A 23,150-nucleotide genomic window follows, 5' to 3' on the forward strand; every position below is an offset into this window, starting at 1 on the left:
ACCCCAGTCAGATCCCGCCACACATCTAAGAACATTAATCACTTTTTCACACTTTACACCCATTTTTGCAATATGTCCACTCCATGGCGGACGTCCATCAGCCGGCTCCGAGCAGCTCCGGTGCACTACCGGGTCCACTCGTCGTGTCATGTCACGTCGCTGCCTGCTGCTCCATTTCGTGGAGTGCGATCCGATGTCACTTCGCCGGCATTCGTTGTCTCGGAACCAACATGGAAGTTGTGGATGCAAAAAATTTAACAAAACAACAAAGCAGAGTAAGTAAACTTTAGACTTTAGACTTTAGACTTCAGACTTTGCTTTATTCATCCCTCAGGACGACTCCATCAGGGAAGTTTGAGTTCCAGCAGCTTAATAGAAGAGGAGCAGCACACAGAGGAACAAAGATGAGTCATGGAAAAAAAGGTAATTCACCTTAAATTAACTAAATATAGAGGTGGCAAAAAAAATCAGCCTCCTAATAAAATATAGTACAAAATATATGATAATATAAACTCTTAACTAACCTTAAGTTAACTAGATATAGAAGTGGTAAACAGAATCAGCCTCTAACAGAATCTAGGAGTGAAAGTGACCGAAGGTTAAACTGCTCGGTGGTTACAGACACTATTATTAACCAGGAGGATCATCTGCAGTGAAGACACCATTAGATGTTGCCCAGTTTTGCATTATGGGAGGTGAGATGGAGGATGGTGAGGTGGAGGAGGTGGATGGAGGCTACTGCTCCTTCCCTTCTGTCCTCTGCCCCCCCCCCCCCCCCCCCCCCCCCAGTGAGGACTTGTACAGCCTGATGGCCTGATGGCCTGAGGGACAAAGGACTTCTTAAGTCTGTTAGTCCCACATTTGGGATGAAGCAGTGTCTCTCTGGACATGCTCCTCTGGTTGTTGATGACGGTGTGCAGAGGGTGTCTGGTATTGTCCATAATGTCCAGCAGTGTCTTCAGTGTTCTTGCCTCTGCTAGTGTCACCAGCGAGTCCAGCTTCATGTTGACTACAGAGCAGTTTGTCCAGTCTGGACGTGTCCTTCTTGGATGTGCTGTCCCCAGCACACCACGGTGTAAAAGAGGACACTGGTGACAACAGACTGATGAAACATCCACAGTAGTTTGCTGCAGATGTTGAAGGACGGCAGTGTCCTCAGGAAGGACAGCCTGCTCTGTGTCTTCCTGTACAGGTGGCTGGTGTGTGTTGACCAGTCCAGTTTGTTGTCCAGCCACAGTCTGAGGTATTTGTAGGAGTCAACAGCCTCCACCTCCTCTCCCTCCAGTAGGACTGGTCTGGGCTTTGGTCTGGACCTCCCAAAGTCTATGACCAGCTCCTTCGTCTTGGAGGTGTAGAACTCCAGCTGGTTACTGCGGCACCAGACGACAAAGTCCTCCACCAGACTCCGATCCTCCTCCTCTCTGTCCTCCTCTCTGTCCTCCTCTCTGTCCTCCCTGATGCATCCAACGATGGCTGTGTCATCAGCGTACCTCTGTATGTGACACAGCTCTGAGTAGTAACAGAAGTCCGAGGTGTCCAGGGTGAAGAGAAGAGGGGCCAGCACTGTGCCCTGGGGGGGCTCCAGCACTGTTCCCTGGGGGGGCTCCAGCACTGTGCCCTGGGGGGCTCCAGCACTGTGCCCTGGGGGGGCTCCAGCACTGTGCCCTGGGGGGCTCCAGTGCTGCTGATCACAGTGTCAGACGTGGTGTCTTTCAGCCTGACATACTGTGGCCTGTCGGTGAGGTAGCAGGAGATCCAGGCCACCAGGTAGGGGTCCACTCCCATGGGGTTTAGTTTATCCTGGGGCAGGAGAGGCTGAATCTTGTTGAAGTCACAAGAGAAGTCCAGGAAGAGGATCCTAACCGTGCCACTTCCCTTGTCCAGGAGGGAGGGGCCCGATGTAGAAGGTAGAGGATGGTCAGGTCGTCTTGTCTACGTGTCGTCATGTTGCTCCTCTTGTCGAGAGGTTCCATCGCTCCATGACGCAAATCCCTCCTGCAGAGACTGATAGAGGCTACAGAGCCTGTTACTGCACATCTCCCCCTCCCTCCTGCTCATCCAGTTGTAAACCAACATGGCCGACCTGTAGTGGTACGACCCGTAGTGGTACGACCCGTAGTGGTACGACCCGTAGTGGTACGACCCGTAGTGGTACGACTCGTAGTGGTACGACCCGTAGCGGTACGACCCGTAGCGGTACGACCCGTAGTGGTACGACCCGTAGTGGTACGACTCGCGGTCCATATTCTAGTTTTCTCCTCCAGATCAGTAGTTTAATAGTTGAGACTCTCCCTGATATCATCCGGTTCCTCATCAGTCCACTAGGATGTCAGGTTCTCTCCTTTTTATACTATAAAGGTGAAGACCTTTATAGTGTTTTGTTCTCTGCACACGTCTGTGTAGTTTTATTACAAAATCAAGCAACAGCGCCCTCCTGTGGCCCGGCAGACTAACCACATCGTTGTCTCTGTGTCCGCTGCTGCAGTGGAAACACACTCAAAGACTAGACTCCAACCCTCACAAGTTCAAAGTGACCCCAATTTGATTTACCTGCACAGTATTCCAATCAATGAAAATACAACATTCTTAGGGGCAAAACGAAGGATGACACTATGGAAAGACTCCAAAGTTGAAGTCTGGTGGTGAGGGCTCAGTTTTGTTACATTCATCAGGGTTCTTTCTTTTGTGAAAACACCTTCTCTAGTTTGCAGAAAGCAGGAGTACCTAAAAAAAAATGCATATTTTAAATTGCAATTCATTAATACTGTTGACAGTGTTTGTGATGAATATATAAAAGTTACTAAATTACTCTGTGTAGTTGCTCTTTATGCAAAATGTCTGATAAATAATAATGAGGACAAATATAACTTTTATTCTGTCTACCATTAAAATACCTGCTTGGAGCCATTCCCTCTTGTCTTCTGCGTGGTGGGCGTCATGCAGGCACTCGGGGTTCAGCGGGTCCTCGTGTGTGTGGATGTCTTGCACATGGTTCAGGATTGAGGTCCAATTTGCTGGTGTCTCTGGCTCGGTGGTTGGGGTAACTGCAGTCCAGTATATGTGGTTGTTGGGATTTCTTAAGGTCGGTCTACACTATGTTCCCGGCAGCCACGGCAGCCCCGTTTGCCCAAAACGTAGTGCGCCGTGGGATTTTAGGGAATTCTGAGGAAGGCGTGCCACGTTTCTCACGTTCTGTCAAGACTTTCTACAGATGAAATGTGGACGTTGGACCATTGTGAAGCACGTTTATGCCCCAAAGAGCCACCAAAAGTGAAGCAATCATTGTCTCCTGAGAGTTTTGCTGGGTGCAGACGTACCTCTGGATTTCTTTTTCGGTGGCAGAGCTTGTAGAAGCTGTTCTGTCGTGGATCGCTCAGACTCCAATGAAACTCCCCTCCGGCCCGGCTTCCTCCCAGATCGTGCTGCGCCGTGGCAGGTCGGAGTAGAACGCAACGCATCGGTCCACAAACCGTCACACGCCGGGACAAGCCGCGATTGAACGTGGTGAAACGACTACTAGACACCGTAACGACGCCGTGAGAACCGTGACGAAGCGCGGCGCGATGAGATAAAATGCAAAGCAACCGTGAAACAACTGTGATAGAACGCGCACTAAATGTCACTTCCTGAGAGCCTCCTGTTTCACTACGGTCCGCCTCCAAGGTCTATTATGGCCAATTACGTGCTGCCACGTTTTGTGACGTTCATCCCGTTTTTTGACAGTTTAAAAATCTGGCACAGCGCCTACAGCAATAACGACCTGTTACGTTTGTCCATCCCGTCCCCCTGCGTTGTCTCACGTCCATCCCGTTTAGTTCACGGTGGCCTGAAACGGGTTAGTAAAGGACAGATTAGCATGCAGACCCTGTGTGTGTGTGTGTGTGTGTGTGTGTGTGTGTGTGTGTGTGTGAGTGTGTGTGTGTGTGTGTGTGTGTGGCAGAGCTAACGTTGGTTTACAGGTTGAAAATGACTCCTGATATCATGATCAGTAGAAGTAAATCACTGTAATAGAATCTAATATCATCATCAATAGTGTTGCTGCCCTTGGCATCAAGAAGAAAGCTTGGAGCTCGATGGGTGCAAACGTTTATTTTTCTTTTCTTTCATTGTTTCATTTCATTTTAATGCAAAAACACTGGCCAACACATGTATATCACAGTTTAATCTAACGAGTTTCTGTGACATCTTTTGGGATTACATACCGATTATGTTATTATAGCAGTCACTCCTTGTGCGCTGCTGTCAAGGCCCGTCAGTCTCGGTGTGCGTCTACTGTCAAAACCCGCATGTGACGTCACAATTTGGAGGCAAGTTACGACCCGGAAACATGAATTGTCGGCGGCGTGTACCCCAGAACATGAATGAGAGCAAAACAAAAACAATACTGTAAGTGGCCACTTACAAATAGAACTCAACCACTGTAATAGAATCTAATATCAATAGAACTCAATCACTGTAATAGAATCTAATATCAATAGAACTCAATCACTGTAATAGAATCTAATATCAATAGAACTCAATCACTGTAATAGAATCTAATATCAATAGAACTCAATCACTGTAATAGAATCTAATATCAATAGAACTCAATCACTGTAATAGAATCTAATATCAATAGAACCCAATCACTGTAGTAGAAGCAGCACATCTTCATCAAGGTAAACATCTGTACAGAGCATCAGGAGGAACTGATCTCAGGTTCTCACCCAGGTGGTTGGTACCACTTCCTTCACCTCTCTGAAGAAGGAGTTTGGTTGTTGTCCAGGCTGGAGAGAAGCTGCTGCTCCTGGAGCTGGTAGCTCCTCCTGCTACCTGTGGTTGGCTGAGTTCAGCAGGAGGAGGAGGAGAACAAGGGGATGGTTGAACGGAGATCAGACGCTGGGTGCTGGTCTCTGGTCTCTGGTCTCTGGTCTCTGGTCTCTGGTCTCTGGTCTCTGGTCTCTGGATCTGGGGGAAGGTCTCACCTCTTCCGTTTAAGAGCAGGAGCAACGCTTTTTGAGAGAATCTCTCCAAAAGGCTTTTGGTAAGGTGGGGGCTTTCCAAGGTGTCCAGTCCTTCAAACCTGAGTGCATGGGGGTAGTCAGTCTCCTTTGAGCTGGGGGGGGGGGGGGGGGGGGGGGGGGGGGGGGGGTTGCATGCATGGGGCTGCAGTGGCAACAGGCCCCCCCTGAGGTGAGAGGCTCAGGCAGATTCCTGAGTCAGGCTTCACATGTAATGAACTGATATAATGACAAATGAAGATTGTCTTTCCGCAGAAATGAACCAACTTTCTGTGGTCTGCTGAGATCCCAACATAAATGATTACAAACTTCCTCCCACCTAGTATTACTAAAGCTGGATAGAACATACCAGCACTTCTGAAGTGGGGCCGGAGAGTCCTACAGGACAGCTGTATGTCCACAGTATGGCTCTCCAGTGGGTCAGTCTGACATACAACGTCCCTCCATTTCGGTAAATAACTGCTCTCATTAGATGTGTTGGCCTGGAAAGAGAAAACAAGGTTAACAAAGAGATCTTCTCAAATTTACTAGTTACAACAGCTGCAGGCAATGTAAGAACTGTGACAGCAAATTATGTAAACTATATATAGTTATATAATCAATTAGATGAAATATACAATATTCGGGGACTTCCGGTTTGGCGAGCGTGGAGTAGGACGTGTTTTCCTGGAGCTCCCGCTACCTTCAACTTTAAAAACCCACCTTTGTAACTATTTGATCCTCTCTCACAACTGAGTTTTGTTTTCCTCTTGGCTGGTTAGTAGTTTTTGCCCGACCATGCCACCTAAAGTCACCAAGGCGAGCGAAACACCCGAGCCGGTGGCTGTTGTAGCGACTAGCAACATTAGAAATGAACAAATGAATAATTAGTAGAAAAAATATAAAAGAAAAAACAGCCGGCAACCAAATTATCAGACAATATAACAAAACTCAAATCAAAGTCCTTGTACTGAGCGCATCAGTATCTTAAGTCTTGAAGTGGTATTCAGTTTAGTTCAGTCCAATCTGTTGGTTTTGAAGTGAGACGAGAAGAATGGTATTCTCCAAAATAGCTGCCAGTCCAGGGCACAGGTTCTCCATCTCCAGCTGGAGAGAATCCAGGGTTTGATCTGTAGCTTCAGTCAGTCATCCTCGCCTGCATGACAACAATTGGATTATTGTGTACAGCTAATGATCAGATTAGTTTTCTCTTATCTTCAATCCAATCTCTTCTACCATTGTTGTAATACATAACAGCATTAACATACATACATGTTTTGAAAACAAAATTACATTAGTGTACATAAATGATTTGTTTTGTAACCCATGTTAATATCCAAATGAATTTATACTCTTTTTAATCTGTTTAACTTTGTACATTTCTTACATTGTTTATCTCTTTCTAACGTACTACATTAATTATAATGGAATCATTGTAATACAATGCATGAAATAAACAAACACTTCAATCCAACACTTCCTTGATCAGTGAACAAAAGTAAAGTTTGGCTTTCATTAGCAAACAAAATACCATTAAGGTGTTCTTTTATCAGAAACTACATCCCCGAGCTGCTTCATACAGCAGCAGACACATATAAAGTGTTGTATAACATCATGACACAAATATTATTTTACAGGAGAACACAAAAGGCAAAAAAAACTTTTTCTGATTTGAAGTAAGCAACACTTTGCTCCTCGTGCTTAGCATTAGCATTGCGCAAGCATGCCATTAGCATTTTCACCCTCGTGCTAATTACAGCACAACTGACTCACCAAGATGATGATCCAACATAAAACCATCTTTCCCTTTATCAGTGCTTCACTCCACAGCTTTCTCTGATGGTACAACAAGCAAGTTAATAAGCAAGAGAGGATACACACTTCCTCTTACCAAAATAAAATACCTATGTAGGTGCTCGGGGGGAAATAAGGCGTGTTATCTCCACTGGGTCACATATACCTTTCAGTTCAAACATCCCCAAACTTTGTGTACTAAAGGATTTTCTGGACTATAAGTCAGCCTTTTTTTCATAGTTTGGCTGGTCCTGCGACTTATAGTCAGGAGCGACTTATATATCATAATATATAATGTGTGTAACACAGATGGTATTTTGGAGAGAACCTGTCCTGTTCTTTCCGGGAAATTAATGTTTTGCACTGAGATGAAATGAAACCAACTTCCACCAAGATGATGAAGGATGAAACCAACTTCATCAGTCAGCCATGAAAACCTGCAGCGTGTTTTACTTCCTGCTGCTTGGTGAGGCTACAGTAGTGACATACTTGTGTTAAAGTTTCCAGTCAGTGTTGAGTTTAAATAGCAGGCTTGTAAAACTTTCATCTTTATCACTTTGGCTAAATATCTTGCGTATTGTTTCGCATAATATTGTTTTAAATAGCGGCACTTTTACTGTATGTGTGCGGCTGTTCGGTGCGTGGTGCGGTGCGTGCATGTTGTCGGTGTTACAGTAGAAAATAAACTACAGATCCATAAATTCCCCAGAGCCATCACTGAAAGACTGGGTTCCCCCAAAGCACCAGCAAAACAAATATCTGGTGCCAGCACTGCACCAACTGTGGGTGTGCTCCCTGCCCCACGGAGGTGTGGGGCTGGTACAATGTGGGGACAAATGCCCTACATTCCAGCTCATGTGGGCTGGGACTGGGCCGGGACCGGGACCGGGACTGGGACCGGGACCGGGACCGGGCACAGAACAATCCGGCTGGCTCAGCCTGGCGGGTTGAGATCGGGCTTGAGTGGTGGGGGCCACTCAAGCTTAGATATCAATCAACTGGTCAGCTTGGCAACCTCACATCTGACATTGCCATGGGCCGAGGTGTGGCAGAGAAAGGGCAGAAATGTGTGAATAAGTGTGAATATAGTGACAACTGGTCATAAGAAATCACACTTCACAGTGGTGCTGGCAGGTTGGGGAGATGGACCTGAGTTCCCACCGATGCTAATTTTCACAGTGAAAACCTTGCAAAAGACTGAATAACTTGTCTTTCAAGATCAAATGTCTGTTCTTGGTCTAGGATTTTGTGAAATTAATTTGCCACTAACTATGACTTATATGTGCTCTTTTTCCTCTTCATGACACATTTTTTGACTGGTGCGACGTTTGCTCACGAGCGACTTATTGTCCGGAAAATACGGTAACCACTGAAAGGCAGCAAGAGCTTTACACATACCAAAGGGCATAACTGTGTACTGCAGGAAAGGGTCACGGGTCATGGTAGTTGGAATGGCTGGTGCCCGTGGGGTTAAAGGAACTTGCCAGTTTCCCTTTAACATGTCAAGTTAACTGATTTATGTAGCTGGGCCAAGTTCATCTATACAGTCATCAATAAGGGTCAATGGTAGGGTATCTGGGAGAGCGACTGTGTTTACCTTGCAGAAAGTCAGTGCAGAATATGAAACTTCCATCAGACTTTGTCGAGAAGACAAGTAGAACTCTACAGACTTAAACTGGGCACTGCAAATCCATTCCTCACCTCCGTCAGCCTCCTTCTTCAAGACTTCCCTTTTAGCTGGACTCACCCAATAGACATGCTGCTCCATTGGTTTGGTTAGTAAGGCCAATGTCATGAGTTAGGACTGAGGTTTGAGAGGGAATGTCATTAAACAGGCAAGTCAAATCAAAGATGAGGTTGTTTACATAGTTCATGAGGGGGTGAGACAGGAAGTGAGATACTGTAAGTCAGAAAAGACTTCTGTGTTGCTCAACCTCACTCCCTGTGGTGTGGCAGCATACATCACCAACTCATCATCATCATCATCATCATCATCATCATCATCATCATCATCATCATCATCATCATCATCATCACCACCACCACCATCACCATCACCATCACCATCACCATCATCATCATCATCATCATCATCATCATCATCATCATCACCACCACCATCACCATCACCACCATCACCATCACCATCCTCACCATCATCATCATCATCATCATCATCATCATCATCATCATCATCATCATCATCATCATCATCATCATCATCATCACCATCAGGAGAGCTCAGTGTCACTGAGCCACTTCAAGCACCGACACTAAATCACAAGAAGCAGTTAAACTCCTGGGTACTGGCTGAAGACGCCACACTCTTTTCATAAACTGACACATGAGAGGATCAACAAAACCATATAGCAGATAGGTACACCTTAACAGTGGGGAACGCCAAGCTTTTTTCCAGAAGTTCCAGAAATGTCAGGCTAGAAATGTCAAGTTAGGAGGCATTTATTCCTGTTTTTAATAATTATAATAATAATGGCTTGGATTTATATAGCGCTTTTTTCGAGGTGACTCACAGCACATGCAGAAACCATTGTTCATTCACACCAGTCACATCGGTGGTGGTAAGCTAAGTTGTAGCTACAGCTGCCCTGGGGCTGCTGACAGAGGTGTGGCTGCCATTTCTTGCCTACAGCCACCACCAACATTCATGCACCGTTCATATCCATTCATACGAGGCAATATGGGTAAAGGGCCTTGGTCAAGGACACAACAACAATGACTTGGATAGAGCGGCATGTCGAACCACCAAGCCTTTCGTTATTAGATGACCCAATCTACCACCGATCGCCCCAATTTTACACACCATTTTTCAAAAGCCTGCCACTCCTCCTCATATGCACAATAAGTAATTGAGGCTCTAGTTGTCTGAATGACTGCAATGTCGTAGTGACATCAAAGCACTCTGGTCATCAGGTTCAAGCTTTCACGTCCAGGCCCACAAAGCTGACTGCTCTGCGTGGAAATGGAAGATTTGTCACTGTGGCAGGAGATCCCAATGGAAAGGCAGCAACCCCTGGAGATCAGTCAGAGGCTGTTTTCATCATGATACTTCAATTTAAATCCTCCTCACAAACATTTCTAAAGGTTTCATCATTTACAGTAATAAATGATTTAAAGTAATTCAGCATTTTGTTTAGAATAAGAAGAATCATACAGTATCTAAAGAAATTCAAGATCTCCTTCACTATTCTTTTTGGTTCTAAGTATTCTTGCCCGTTCATCATGAGAATGAATCTTTTTTTCTAGGCTGTTTTTATAAACTGAATGTGGACTATGATGGTGTTTTCTCCTTCCTCAATCCACTTGGCTCTGGACCTTAGAAATACTGTCTGAGCTTTAGTCAGATACAATCTCCCTGGATGTACCTTCCAGTGTACTTGTGCTTCCCAGAACTGAACATGATCCATGAAGCCATGACGTAACTTTAGCCACTGACGTCATTCGGCCTTTTAAATATGGCGGCAACCACGTACAAGTATGGCAGGGACCGTAAACAAGCATGTCGGTGCCCAGACGCCGCCATTATTTGATACCGCACTGGCGGGATTTCAATTTTGGAAGTAGTATGGCGCTGACCGTGAGCAATTATGGCGGCGACCGCTAACAAGTATGTCAGCGTCCGTAAGCCACCATCTTGATACCGCACTGGAGGGGTTTCAATTCTGGAGAAGTACGGTCGCACTGCAGGTCATGTACTCCTGCCTCCCACCGACAGTGGCGCTGTAGTTGTGCTTCAGAACAAAATGGTGGCGACCTGCAGGAAGCGGCCATATTTCATGTACTACCGCCTCCCACCTACAGTGGCGTTGTGGTGGTGATTCTGAACAAAATGGCGGAACAATGTGGCGGCGATCACAAGGATGGAGCCATATTGTCGGCCATCTTGAATTCCCCACTGGTAGCCTCTCCTTGGGAGGGCAGGCTGCTGAGCCTGAGAGGTGGTTGGAGACGGAGTTTCGTCCTCCATGCTGGTTTGTTTTGGTCACTCATGTGCGCGTGGCGAGTAGGCGTGGCACACGTCGACTTCCGGATTTGACGTCGATTATTATTTAGAACCGAGTAGTCGACGTTGTCGACGCGTCGCTACAGGCCTTCCTTTAACTCAGTCTGAGAGGTTGACTGTTATTGTTATTGTGGCGTTCAGGGCAAAAATGTCCACTAGGGGTCACTTGTTCCCCTTAATTTCACCTTAACCTTCACTGTATTGACTCAAATGGCATGATTTCTGCTGAGGAAGCTTACTTTTACATACCATTTAAAAATTTGATTTCAAAATTTTCACTAGGTCAATAATACCCTGTCGGAAAATTTACTTCCTTTGGTGGCGTTTGTGGCTGTTTTCATCCACTAACTTGGATTGCTGTAAAAATATATCGGATAAATGTTTCTTTCAAATTTTTTTGCATAAATCTGTTCATCAACCTCGGTCCTGATCAAAATGACCAAATATTTAAAAAAAAGGCTACATCATCATGGGGAAGACTGCTGACTTGACAGATGTCCAGAAGACAGTCATTGACACCGTCCACAAGGAGGGTAAGCCACAAAAGGTCCTTGCTAATGTGCCGGCCCCTCCTCTCCACTAGACGCTCCTGTTCCTGCTCTTCTTGTTCTTTTCGCAGGGCAGAGCACTCACCTGTGGAAGGAGTCCCACCTGGGCCGGTATGAAGCCTGGAGAGGAGTGACAAGCAAAATGCTTTCAAGAATTTGGGGGCGCTTGACAAGGAGTGGACTGAGGCTGGAGTCAGCGCATCATGAGCCACTAGGCACAGACCAATCCTAGACATGGGGTCCAAATTTGGCTTCCTGGTGTCAAGCCAGTCCAGAACAAGAGACCCGGTCAGAAGCCTCTTACCTGGGCTGTGGAGGAAACCAACTGGGGCCTCGTTTAGAAAAGCTTGAGTAGGATTCCTACTAAAAATGTTTGTGCGTCCAAAATAAATTGGAACCAATCAAAGCGTGTGTACGCACATCTGCAGGCACTTTCCTTTTATAGATCACGTTCCACCTGGAAGGTAGACAGTTCAGGCCCCACCCTCAACAGTCCACCTGGAAGGTAGACAGTTCAGGCCCCGCCCTCAACACGCCCACTTTCTACCATCAGTGCTCAATGCAAAGGGCCTCGGACAGATTTCTGCATCTCATTCAGCCTGTTGATCGCCGACATTTGAGGCTAAATCCTGGCAGAAAAGACCAAGAAAAGGAATTTTACGGAGAGAGAAATAGTGATGGAGGAGGTGGAGGTCAGGAAAAGGATATTATTTGGTGTCACAGTAGTGAATTCACTCATAAAAAAAACAAAAAACGATGGACAGCAAATCTTCACTGCTGGAAATAGTGTGAGAGTCCCAGAGAGATTAGTGACTGCAGAGGTGGAGAAGAAGAATCTGATCTGAAGGTGGAGGCCAGAGGAGAGTGACTGCAGAGGTGGAGAAGAAGAATCTGATCTGAAGGTGGAGGCCAGAGGAGAGTGACTGCAGAGGTGGAGAAGAAGAATCTGATCTGAAGGTGGAGGCCAGAGGAGAGTGACATCATGGGGAGAGTGACATCATGGAGGACAGTGACATCATGGGGGAGAGTGACATCATGGGGAGAGTGATGTCATAGGGACAGTGACATCATGGAGGAGAGTGACATCATAGGAGAGAGTGACATCATGGAGGAGAGTGACATCATAGGGGAGAGTGACATCATGGAGGAGAGTGACATCATAGGGGAGAGTGACATCATGGAGGAGAGTGACATCATGGGGGAGAGTGACATCATGGAGGAGAGTGACATCATAGGAGAGAGTGACATCATGGAGGAGAGTGACATCATAGGGGAGAGTGACATCATGGAGGACAGTGACATCATGGACAAGAGTGACATCATAGGGGAGAGTGACATCCCTTGAGGACAGTGACATCATGGAGGAGAGTGACATCATAGGAGAGAGTGACATCATGGAGGACAGTGACATCATAGGGGAGAGTGACATCATGGAGGAGAGTGACATCATGGAGGACAGTGACATCATGGAGGAGAGTGACATCATGGAGGAGCGTGACATCATAGGGGAGAGTGACATCATGGAGGACAGTGACATCATAGAGGACAGTGACATCATAGGAGAGAGTGACATCATGGAGGAGAGTGACATCATAGGGGAGAGTGACATCATGGAGGACAGTGACATCATAGGGGAGAGTGACATCATAGGAGAGAGTGACATCATGGAGGACAGTGACATCATGGAGGACATTGACACCATAGGGGAGACTGACATCATGGAGGACAGTGACATCATGGAGGAGAGTAACATCATGGAGGAGAGTGACATCATAGGGGAGACTGACATCATGGAGGACAGTGACATCATGGAGGAGAGTGACATCATGGAGGAGAGTAACATCATAGGGGAGAGTGACATCATGGAGGAGAGTAACATCATGGAGGAGACTGACATCATGGAGGACAGTGACATCATGGAGGACAGTGACATCATGGAGGAGAGTGACATCATGGAGGAGACTGACATCATGGAGGAGAGTAACATCATGGAGGAGAGTGACATCATGGAGGAGACTGACATCATGGAGGAGAGTAACATCATGGAGGAGACTGACATCATGGAGGACAGTGACATCATGGAGGAGACTGACATCATGGAGGACAGTGACATCATGGAGGACAGTGACATCATGGAGGAGAGTAACATCATGGAGGAGACTGACATCATGGAGGACAGTGACATCATGGAGGAGAGTAATATCATGGAGGAGAGTGACATCATGGAGGAGAGTAACATCATGGAGGAGAGTAATATCATGGGGGAGACTGACATCATGGAGGAGAGTAACATCATGGAGGAGACTGACATCATGGAGGAGAGTAACATCATGGAGGAGAGTGACATCATGGAGGAGAGTAACATCATGGAGGAGAGTGACATCATGGAGGAGACTGACATCATGGAGGAGAGTGACATCATGGAGGAGAGTAACATCATGGAGGAGAGTGATATCATGGGGGATCACCCCAGCCCACTGCTGGACACCAAAACAGCCTCATGGTAGTGACTCCACCGTGTGTCAGAGTGTCGGAGGGGAAGGAGACATTCTGGTGGAGACACAGCAGACTGATTAAGTTCAGTTTGATCTGTTTATCAAATGTATAAATTATATATTTGAACAGGGACGGTGAAAAGTCTCAGTGGACTTTGTGTTTTATCCTCAGTCACTAGAGGTGGAGGAGGAGGGTGGAGGAGGTCGTCTGTCTGCAGCAGCAGAGTGTCCAGAGTGCATGACCGTACTGCGAGCGGCTTTATCAGGATTTACAGCCAGAACGTAAAAATATACTAAACTGTATCACGTATGTATGTTAATAATCTATAATTTCTTTATTTTACATGTAAACGTTGGTAAATCATCTCAAATGCAGTTTTTTTTTTGCATGAGACTTTCCCAGAGACTCACTTTGTTACCATGTAGGTACAGTTCAGTATATTAGTACCCTTTAGCTGTAAATCCTAATAAAATCAGCTGGAACAGAACAGACGTCCCCAGAGACTGGAGACAGACAGTCAGGACGTCCACAGAGACTGGAGACAGTCAGTCAGGACGTCCCCAGAGACTGGAGACAGTCAGTCAGTTAAGAAGTCCCCAGAGACTGGAGACAGACAGTCAGGACGTCCACAGAGACTGGAGACAGTCAGTCAGGATGTCCCCAGAGACTGGAGACAGTCAGTGTGCTGATTTCTGTGTTTACTCTGGAATTATACTGATTGTTACTGACTTTGTCACAATTGATAATCAATCAGTTCTATCCTCTGGATCATTGATAATCAATCAGTTCTATCCTCTGGATCATTGATAATCAATCAGTTCTATCCTCTCTGGATCATTTGAAGATGAACCTTTGACATATGAACATGGTTCTGCTGATTCATCAGTAACGTTCCACTAAAGAAACATCTAGAACTCTGCAGCTCGGCTGTTTATGATCACGTGGATCAATAAGTCTGATATTTGGAGATAATAATTGTATGAGAGGAATCTGGCTTCAGTTCTCCACCTCACCATCAGCACCACCAGGTTCCCCGTCTCCAGAATGTGCATACCGGTACGCACATTCCCCCGCAAAGTGGATTTTTTTAAAGCTCAAACTGTGTGTGAGAAGTGGCGTACGTATCTTCCAGGACCTGTTTTGTGCCTAAACAAGCTTTATAAATGAGCCCCAGGATTCTTCAGAGCTCCAAACTCCTTTTGTCACAGGAAAGAACATTTTGATATCATTTGGAACTCCAGGTCCCAGAGGGTGGAGGAAGAGTGAGCTCCAGGTCCCAGAGGGTGGAGGAAGAGTGAACTCCAGGTCCCAGAGGAAGAGTGAGTTCCAGGTCCCAGAGGGTGGAGGAAGAGTGGACTCCGGGTCCCAGAGGAAGAGTGAGTTCCAGGTCCCAGAGGGTGGAGGAAGAGTGGACTCCGGGTCCCAGAGGGTGGAGGAAGAGTGAACTCCAGGTCCCAGAGTGTGGAGGAAGAGTGAACTCCAGGTCCCAGAGGGTGGAGGAAGAGTGGAGAGGCTCAGAATCCACCTTGCTTGAGGTCCAGAGTGAAGTGTCCTCAGTCTGTGATGATTTGTGCTGCCATGTCCTCTGCTGCTGTCCCTCCACTGGGTCTTCTGAAGTCCACAGTCAAGGCAGCGTCCAGCAGGAACCTTTAGAGCTCTTCATGCTTCCTCCTGCTGACGAGCTTTATGGAGACGCTGAGTTCATGTTCCAGCAGGACTTGGTACCTGCCCACACTGCCAAAGGTACTAAAGGTACCAAAGGTACCAGAAGCTGCTTCAATGACCCTGGTGTTACTGTGCTGGACTGGCCAGCAGAACCCCAGAGACAATCTCTGGCTATTGTCCAGAGGACGGTGAGAGACACCAGATGACCTGAAGGCTGCTATCAAAGCTTCCTGGGCTTCAGTCCACCTGAGCAGTACCACAGGTTGATGGCCTCCAGGCCACGCCGCTAAGACGCAGTACTTCATGGTAAAGGAGCAGCCAGGTATAGAGTGCAGAGAGATGAACAGACTTTTCAGAAGCTTTACATTTGTGTTTAAAATATCCTTTTTTTCTTGATCTTATGTAATATTCAAACTTTTGGTTTTCATTCTCTGTAAGACATCATCATCAACATTTGAAGAAATAAAGGCTGAAATATTCCACCCTGTGTCATGAGCCTAGATCAGATCTGGATTTTACTTTCTGGAATGAGTGACAACAAATATTGAACATTTTCATGATATCCTAGTTTTTTGAGACGTACCTGCATGTGAGGCGTTGGACCTGAGTACGTAAAGCTTTAGTTTCCACCGTCGCCTCAGTTTTTGTTCATCTGTATAGAAATCACTGCAGCTTTCACAGGAATACTGGCAGCAGATGCTGATTTACTTATGTCCACCTGGATTTGTTGCTTTGTATTCCAATAACACTGTTTCAGATGAGCCAGCTGAGCTTTTGAACACTTGTCATGTCAGCGTGTCCAGTTCCTTGTCAGTGACGTGTGTTGATGGAAACCAAATTCATTTTCAAACTGAAAAGCTGTTCCATACTAAGATAAAGTCACATCTCCAGCTGTGGGAACATTTGGGATGATTAACATCAACACAGGAGTCAGTATTTTTACAGAAGCATTAGGTTTTAAGTATTTGATATTTGTATGTGTCAGTAGATTACATAAGTGAACCACAACCTAGAAATCAGTCCAGTTTCCCCTGAAACCCTCGCCTGCTCCCTCCCTCTCATGGCTGATGATCTTTGATCATTAAATTGTACTTTATTCATCCCACAACGGGGAAGTTCACTTGTTACAGCAGCAGAGAATGAAAAAAAAGCAAAATATGCAAAATACATGAAAGAGAAACAATAAGTACTACTAAGAAACAACAATATACTTCATGTAATGTTGTTTTTCTGCAGGTTTTCTCGGTGATTAACTAGCCCCATACTGAGCACAGACACAAAAAGCCCATCAGAACATGTGGAACGTTCAGGAGAAGGTTTCTGGGATGGGAGAGGACCCTGATGGAGGAGGTCAGAGGACAGCTAGAAGCAGCTACACCTTTCTTCTGGAACTTTCATGGATTTATTTATTTGTTTACAATTGATGTTTGTTAAATTCTACAGATTTGCTGAAGGAGTGTGGATCCTTAAACAGCGAGTTTCAAGAAGGATTGAGCAGTTCAGAATGAATTGTGATCAGAATATATAGTGAATGGTGACATGAGTGAGAGAGTGACTTCCTGTTTGTGATGATGACTTGTGTGGGTCTCCTTCCGTCTCCTGTCTGTGCTCAGGGTGGGAATGGGGTTGGTGGGCTCATGGGGCCTTCCAGGGCTCAAGGATGTCGGAGGTCATCTTCTGTTCTCTGACCTTCAGAGCAATTCTACCTAAATTCTCCTCAGTCATTGAGAGCTGCTGATCAGGCCAACGGACCCTGCACCGGGCAGCATCAGAACTTCTACATTCAATCATTTTAAGTTGGGATCAAACCATGAGGACGGGACTGCCTCGGTTCTCCTGGAGGAAACCAGGCTGGCTTTGGCCTGTTTCTTCAGGCGGCGCCGCAGTGGATCACTGGCCTCCACTTTAGAAACAAGCATCTCCACATTCTCTCACTACATGTGTACATCTTCCCTGAGGTCTTCCTCTCCCTCCACCCAGCACCATCTCTCATATCCCTGGTCCAGTAGATCATGACACCACCTCTCTGCAGCACACGTCCAAACTGTCTCAACCTTTGTTATCATACAGTAATAGGACCTCTTCTCAAGGGTGATGACACTTTAGTTTGTTCCTTGAAAATAAAACTGTTTATTTAAAGGAAAAATACCCCTATATATATATATATATATATATATATATATATATATATATATAGATAGATAGATAGATGGATGGATGGATGGATGGATGGATGGATGGATGGATGGATAGACAGACAGACAGACAGACAGACAGACAGATAGAGAGATAGATAGATAGATAGATAGATAGATAGATAGATAGATAGATAGATAGATAGATAGATAGATAGATAGATAGATAGATAGATAGATAGATAGATAGATAGATAGGTAGATAGATAGATAGATAGATAGATAGATAGATAGATAGATAGATAGATAGATAGATAGATAGATAGATAGATAGATAGATAGATAGATAGATAGATCTATAGATAGATATATTTATATATATCTATATATATCTATATATAGATATCTATATATATATCTATATATAGATATCTATATATAATAAGGGGACTTCTTATGAAGGAGGTCAAACGGTCTGCAGGGAACCTTCCCATTAATACGGCTTGTTTATAACATCATGTTGTTGTTCACATTCATATTTAGAAAGTAGATCTTCTGAATGAAATCCTCTTAATCCTGAGAAGCTCATTGCTCCTTTATTTACCTGTAAACTGTGTCAGTGTTCCCAAGTATCGTCAAAGCTTGTCTGTCAAACTGTTCTGTCCTCTAACGTCCCCACCAAAGAAAAGGAGGAAACTGCAGCAGGACTTGCTTTGTTTTTTTAAGAGTAATATCAGTATGAGTAACGTTACTCTACACATGGAATCACTCCAACATTTATCAACAAGTTTGACTTTATATGAGATCTGATGTGTAAAATGTCTCATCAGGAGGAGGATAGAAGATGGAGGGATGAGGCAGGTGAAGCAACAGGTGGAGGGACTGAGGAAGCTCAGTTCAGCTCTGAAATGAATGAGTGAAATGTGGATTAGCTCCTTAATACTTTTGAAACATAAAGACTTTTAAGAGGAGACAAAGTGTAATCCAGGGAAGAGACAGGAGAGGAGGTGGAGCTTCAGGGTGGATCCTAAATGGAGAACAGGTGAGGACTGATGTCAAGTTGATTTTTTAAAGATTCATTTTCAATCATTATTTCATTATTTCTCAGTAATATGTCAGGTTTTGATGAAGTGATCAGCTGCACTAGAATACCTCACCAGTGTCCTGCTCATTTCTATGGTGAAATTCTCCATAGTGACCAAGCAGTGGATTCTTTTCTTCTTTAGTTTTAAAATGGTTCACCTTCATGCTGAAGAGCTGCACCTTGGACCTGCATCTCTGAAGACATTCTGTATGTTCAGGAGCAGGAAGGCAGCAGCAGGACGGAGACAGGAGAAGGAGAGGACGGCACAGGGCTGGAGGTGAGCTCTTCTAATAGAGGAGTGAAAAGCTCTACTGTCAGGGCCAAGTTCTGCTCTCAACACAGTTCATGTGGACGGGACAATATACATCTGCAACCCTGCTCTTCAAGTCTTTATTCTGTAGGACAAAAACCAAATACTGATCGTGTATATGACCATCAGTAATACTGTCTGTTGTAAACACATGAATTCAATGCAGGGACATCAAGGGCTCAAGGCAGAGAATGAAACTGAGGGACAGACACGAGCAGAGAGACAGGTAAGAGACAGGAACATCTAACAGGAGATATTTGACAAGAGTTCACCAAAATGTAAAAATTGTAATGGCTTGCTCGTAGTACGTGCCGTCCCCTGGCGTTGTGTGACTTTTCCTTTTATGGTGTTCAGAGTAGGGACAGACAGCGGGCAGACTCTGAAGTCAAAGGACAGAGGACAGCGCCATATCAGCCACACCCAGAATTCATTGAGACTCAAGTTCTGTCAAACACAAACTTTAAGTTTCCAAGAAAAGTGGCACAAGGACTTTCCATGGCTTCATCATGATGCAGTACTGAAGGTTTTTGTCTTTTTATTACAAGACAATTTAGCAGGACAGACGCACCGTCTTCACTGGGACATCAGAGCACACCTTTATCACTTCTGCATTTCCAAACTGGAAACGGGCTTTAGACAAATGTAAAGCACATGAGAACAGTCCGACACAGCGTCATGCTGGGTCAGTGACGGCACAGGAACGTCCCCCTGGAAGAGCCCAGATCATCAACAAGCCGCTTGTGTGACTGCAGAGGACAGGAGGACAAACATGGACGCTCAGCCACTGATTGAAATTCAAAAGAATCAATTCCATTTTCAGTCAACTTCAGTAAATGTATTTTTTTTACTGATACATCAAATGAACGTTGACCAATAAAACATGTTAAACTGTGTGTGTGCTACTAGTTGTGTCTTTGTCTTCCTAGTACCAGTACTGCTCCTGATAAAGTAGGCGTCCTGTCCTGTGATGACATCATCACTGTGCTTTGACAGAGGGAGAAGAGATTTCTCTGGGTGGCTTGCCCCCATCCGAAGATCATAAAACATTTACATACAGATATACATGTATGAATATTGGTGTACTATTTGTACAAGAAACATTTGAAAAAGAAGAAAGTAGAAGAGCGTTTGGTGAATGTTTTCCAGTCTCGTGCATTCATGACATATTTCTGCTCAAACTATTTACGGATCTGTGTGTGTGTGTGTGTGTGTGTGTGTGTGTGTGTGTGTGTGTGTGTGTGTGTGTGTGTGTGTGTGTGTGTGTGTGTGTGTGTGTGTGTGTGTGTGTGTGTGTGTGTGTGTGTGAAATGGATTGACACACACATTATCCCATGAGAAGATGTTTCCTGGTGAGGCAGGGTGAACGCCAAAGGGACTTTGTGCTACTGACAGTAGAATTAGTAGAAAACAATGGAAGTCAAAGTAAAGACGCCTTAATGCTGCAGCTGCTTCATCAAGAAATGATTCAAAACAATCGTTAATCCAAAAAATATGAAATCTTATTAGTCTCCTGAGAGAAGAATTCTTTAGTGACCTGAGCCATCGGTGGGCTGCTGCCCAGAGCGGCGCTGGGAGGAGGCTGCTGCCCAGAGCGGCGCTGGGAGGGGGCAGCTGCCCAGAGCGGTGCTGGGAGGGGGCTGCGGCACTGGGAGGGGGCAGCTGCCCAGAGCGGCGCTGGGAGGGGGCTGCGGCACTGGGAGGGGGCAGCTGCCCAGAGCGGTGCTGGGAGGGGGCTGCGGCGCTGGGAGGGGGCAGCTGCCCAGAGCGGCGCTGGGAGGGGGCTGCGGCACTGGGAGGGGGCAGCTGCCCAGAGCGGCGCTGGGAGGGGGCAGCTGCCCAGAGCGGCGCTGGGAGGGGGCTGCGGCGCTGGGAGGGGGCAGCTGCCCAGAGCGGTGCTGGGAGGGGGCTGCGGCACTGGGAGGGGGCAGCTGCCCAGAGCGGCGCTGGGAGGGGGCTGCTGCCCAGAGCGGTGCTGGGAGGGGGCTGCGGCGCTGGGAGGGGGCAGCTGCCCAGAGCGGTGCTGGGAGGGGGCTGCTGCCCAGAGCGGCGCTGGGAGGAGGCTGCTGCCCAGAGCGGTGCTGGGAGGGGGCTGCTGCCCAGAGCGGCGCTGGGAGGGGGCAGCTGCCCAGAGCGGCGCTGGGAGGGGGCAGCTGGAGGTTGGGGGTCTTGTTAGGGACTGGAGGTGCATCATTGTTTGGACTGTACGAGGAAAGATTAAAAAAAAGACTGTTTCTTCCCACTTGTGGCAGGAAACTCCCCAACCATCACTTGGCCTGGTGGCGTGAACTCTAGTGAGTTCTGTGAGGGGATTTCATCCTCACAGAACTCTAGTGAGTTCTCTAGTGAGTTCTGTGAGGGGATTTCATCCTCACAGAACTCTAGTGAGTTCTCTAGTGAGTTCTGTGAGGGGATTTCATCCTCACACACTTGGAAACAACTCAATTAAACCTGAAATGGACATTTCTGCTTTGTGGGAGAAAAACCTGACAAACTCCCGGCAGGCAGAGTAATAAGAGGTAAACTCCAGACAGGAGAACAGGACAACCTCTGCAGTCTGAACGCTCCCCTCTCTGAACAGAGCAGCTCAGCTCTGCTGACACTGAGCAAAAGGCCCAGAACTGATCCACAACAGGACAAACTCCTTCCTAGACGGCCCACATGCTGTTTGGGGAACCTCAGTTTGTCCAACTATAATGGGAGGTTCCTAATCTTTACATTTTCTTCTGATGACGTCACATTTTAACATTAAACAGCTCATTTTGAGAAAAAAAAAACAACAAAAACTATAATACAAGGAAAAGAACATTCCTTCTTACCCCAATAAATAAAACACTACAGTGTTTTTAAAACTTAATGCTGAATTATAAAATAAAAGCAACATCTAATTTAAAGTACAACAATGAAAACCAGCGCACACTAACAATCAGTCTCACACAACATAGCACTAATAATTACAACAACAATAATACAATAATAATAATAATAATAATAATAATAATAATAACAATAATAATAATAATAATAATGATGATGATGATGCTCATCATCATCATAACAATAACAACAACAACAATAATAATAATGATGATGATGCTCATCATCATCATAACAACAACAACAACAACAATAATAATAATAATAATAATAATAATAATAATAATAATGATGATGCTCATCATCATCATAACAACAACAACAATAATAATATTATAATAATAATAATGATGATGATGATGCTCATCATCATCATAACAACAACAACAATAATAATAATAATAATAATAATAATAATAATAATAATAATAATAATAATAATAATAATAATAATGATGATGCTCATCATCATCATAACAACAACAACAACAACAACAATAACAACAACAATAATAATAATAATAATAATAATAATAATAATAATAATAATAATAATAATAATAATAATAATAATAATAATAATAATAATAAAGTAAATGCTTTTCTAGGAATAGTAATATTTGCACCATAGAGGCCGGCACAATAATGATGCTGAGAGGAGGAGGCGAGGAAGGAAGGGGCGGAGGAGGAGGAGAGGAGGAGGGAGTGGATGAGGAGAAGGAGGGGAGAGGAGGAGGAGAAAGAGTGGAGGAGGAGAGGGGGTAGGAGAGGAGGAGAAAGAGTGGAGGAGGAGAGGGGGTAGGAGAGTAGGAGGAGAAAGAGTGGAGGAGGAGAGGGGGTAGGAGAGGAGGAGAAAGAGTGGAGGAGGAGAGGGGGTAGGAGAGTAGGAGGAGAAAGAGTGGAGGAGGAGAGGGGGTAGGAGAGGAGGAGGAGTTGGGGGTAATTGTGGGCGGAGGCGCAGCAGGCTCGGAGCCCTCCGGAGCTCGACTCCCTTCACCGCTCCAATAACAACTTCCCAGGAACGACGCGCCCTCCTCGGCCGGCAGGACGAGCTCTCCCCGAAGTGACGCCTCGCTTCGGACCTTTTCTCTTCAAGGTGAGTCTCTGATTCATTGGTTCCGTCGCTTTGTTTTCCAGTAAGAATTCTCCGGGTTCTGCCTTCTGCCGGGACTCTTCCCGTGAGAATTCCCCGGTTTCTCGGGCTCTTCTCTCGGGGAAAGTGCGCACTTCAGAGCGCAGAGCGC

General features: G+C 45.7%; 1 protein-coding gene across 2 annotated transcripts in view; it reads left to right on the plus strand.

Moving 5' to 3' along the window:
- Nucleotides 1-22,857: 22,857 nt before the first annotated feature.
- Nucleotides 22,858-23,150, plus strand: part of ankrd6b (ankyrin repeat domain 6b) — a gene marked incomplete at its 5' end in the record, with an annotated part of 68,640 nt that continues 68,347 nt past the window's right edge. For both annotated transcript variants that reach the window (XM_080491450.1, XM_080491451.1), the window contains one exon: nucleotides 22,858-23,002. The remainder of the gene's footprint in view (nucleotides 23,003-23,150) is intronic.

The sequence above is a fragment of the Lipophrys pholis genome (assembly GCF_963383615.2).
Source record: "Lipophrys pholis genome assembly, chromosome: 21".
Taxonomy (NCBI): domain Eukaryota; kingdom Metazoa; phylum Chordata; class Actinopteri; order Blenniiformes; family Blenniidae; genus Lipophrys; species Lipophrys pholis.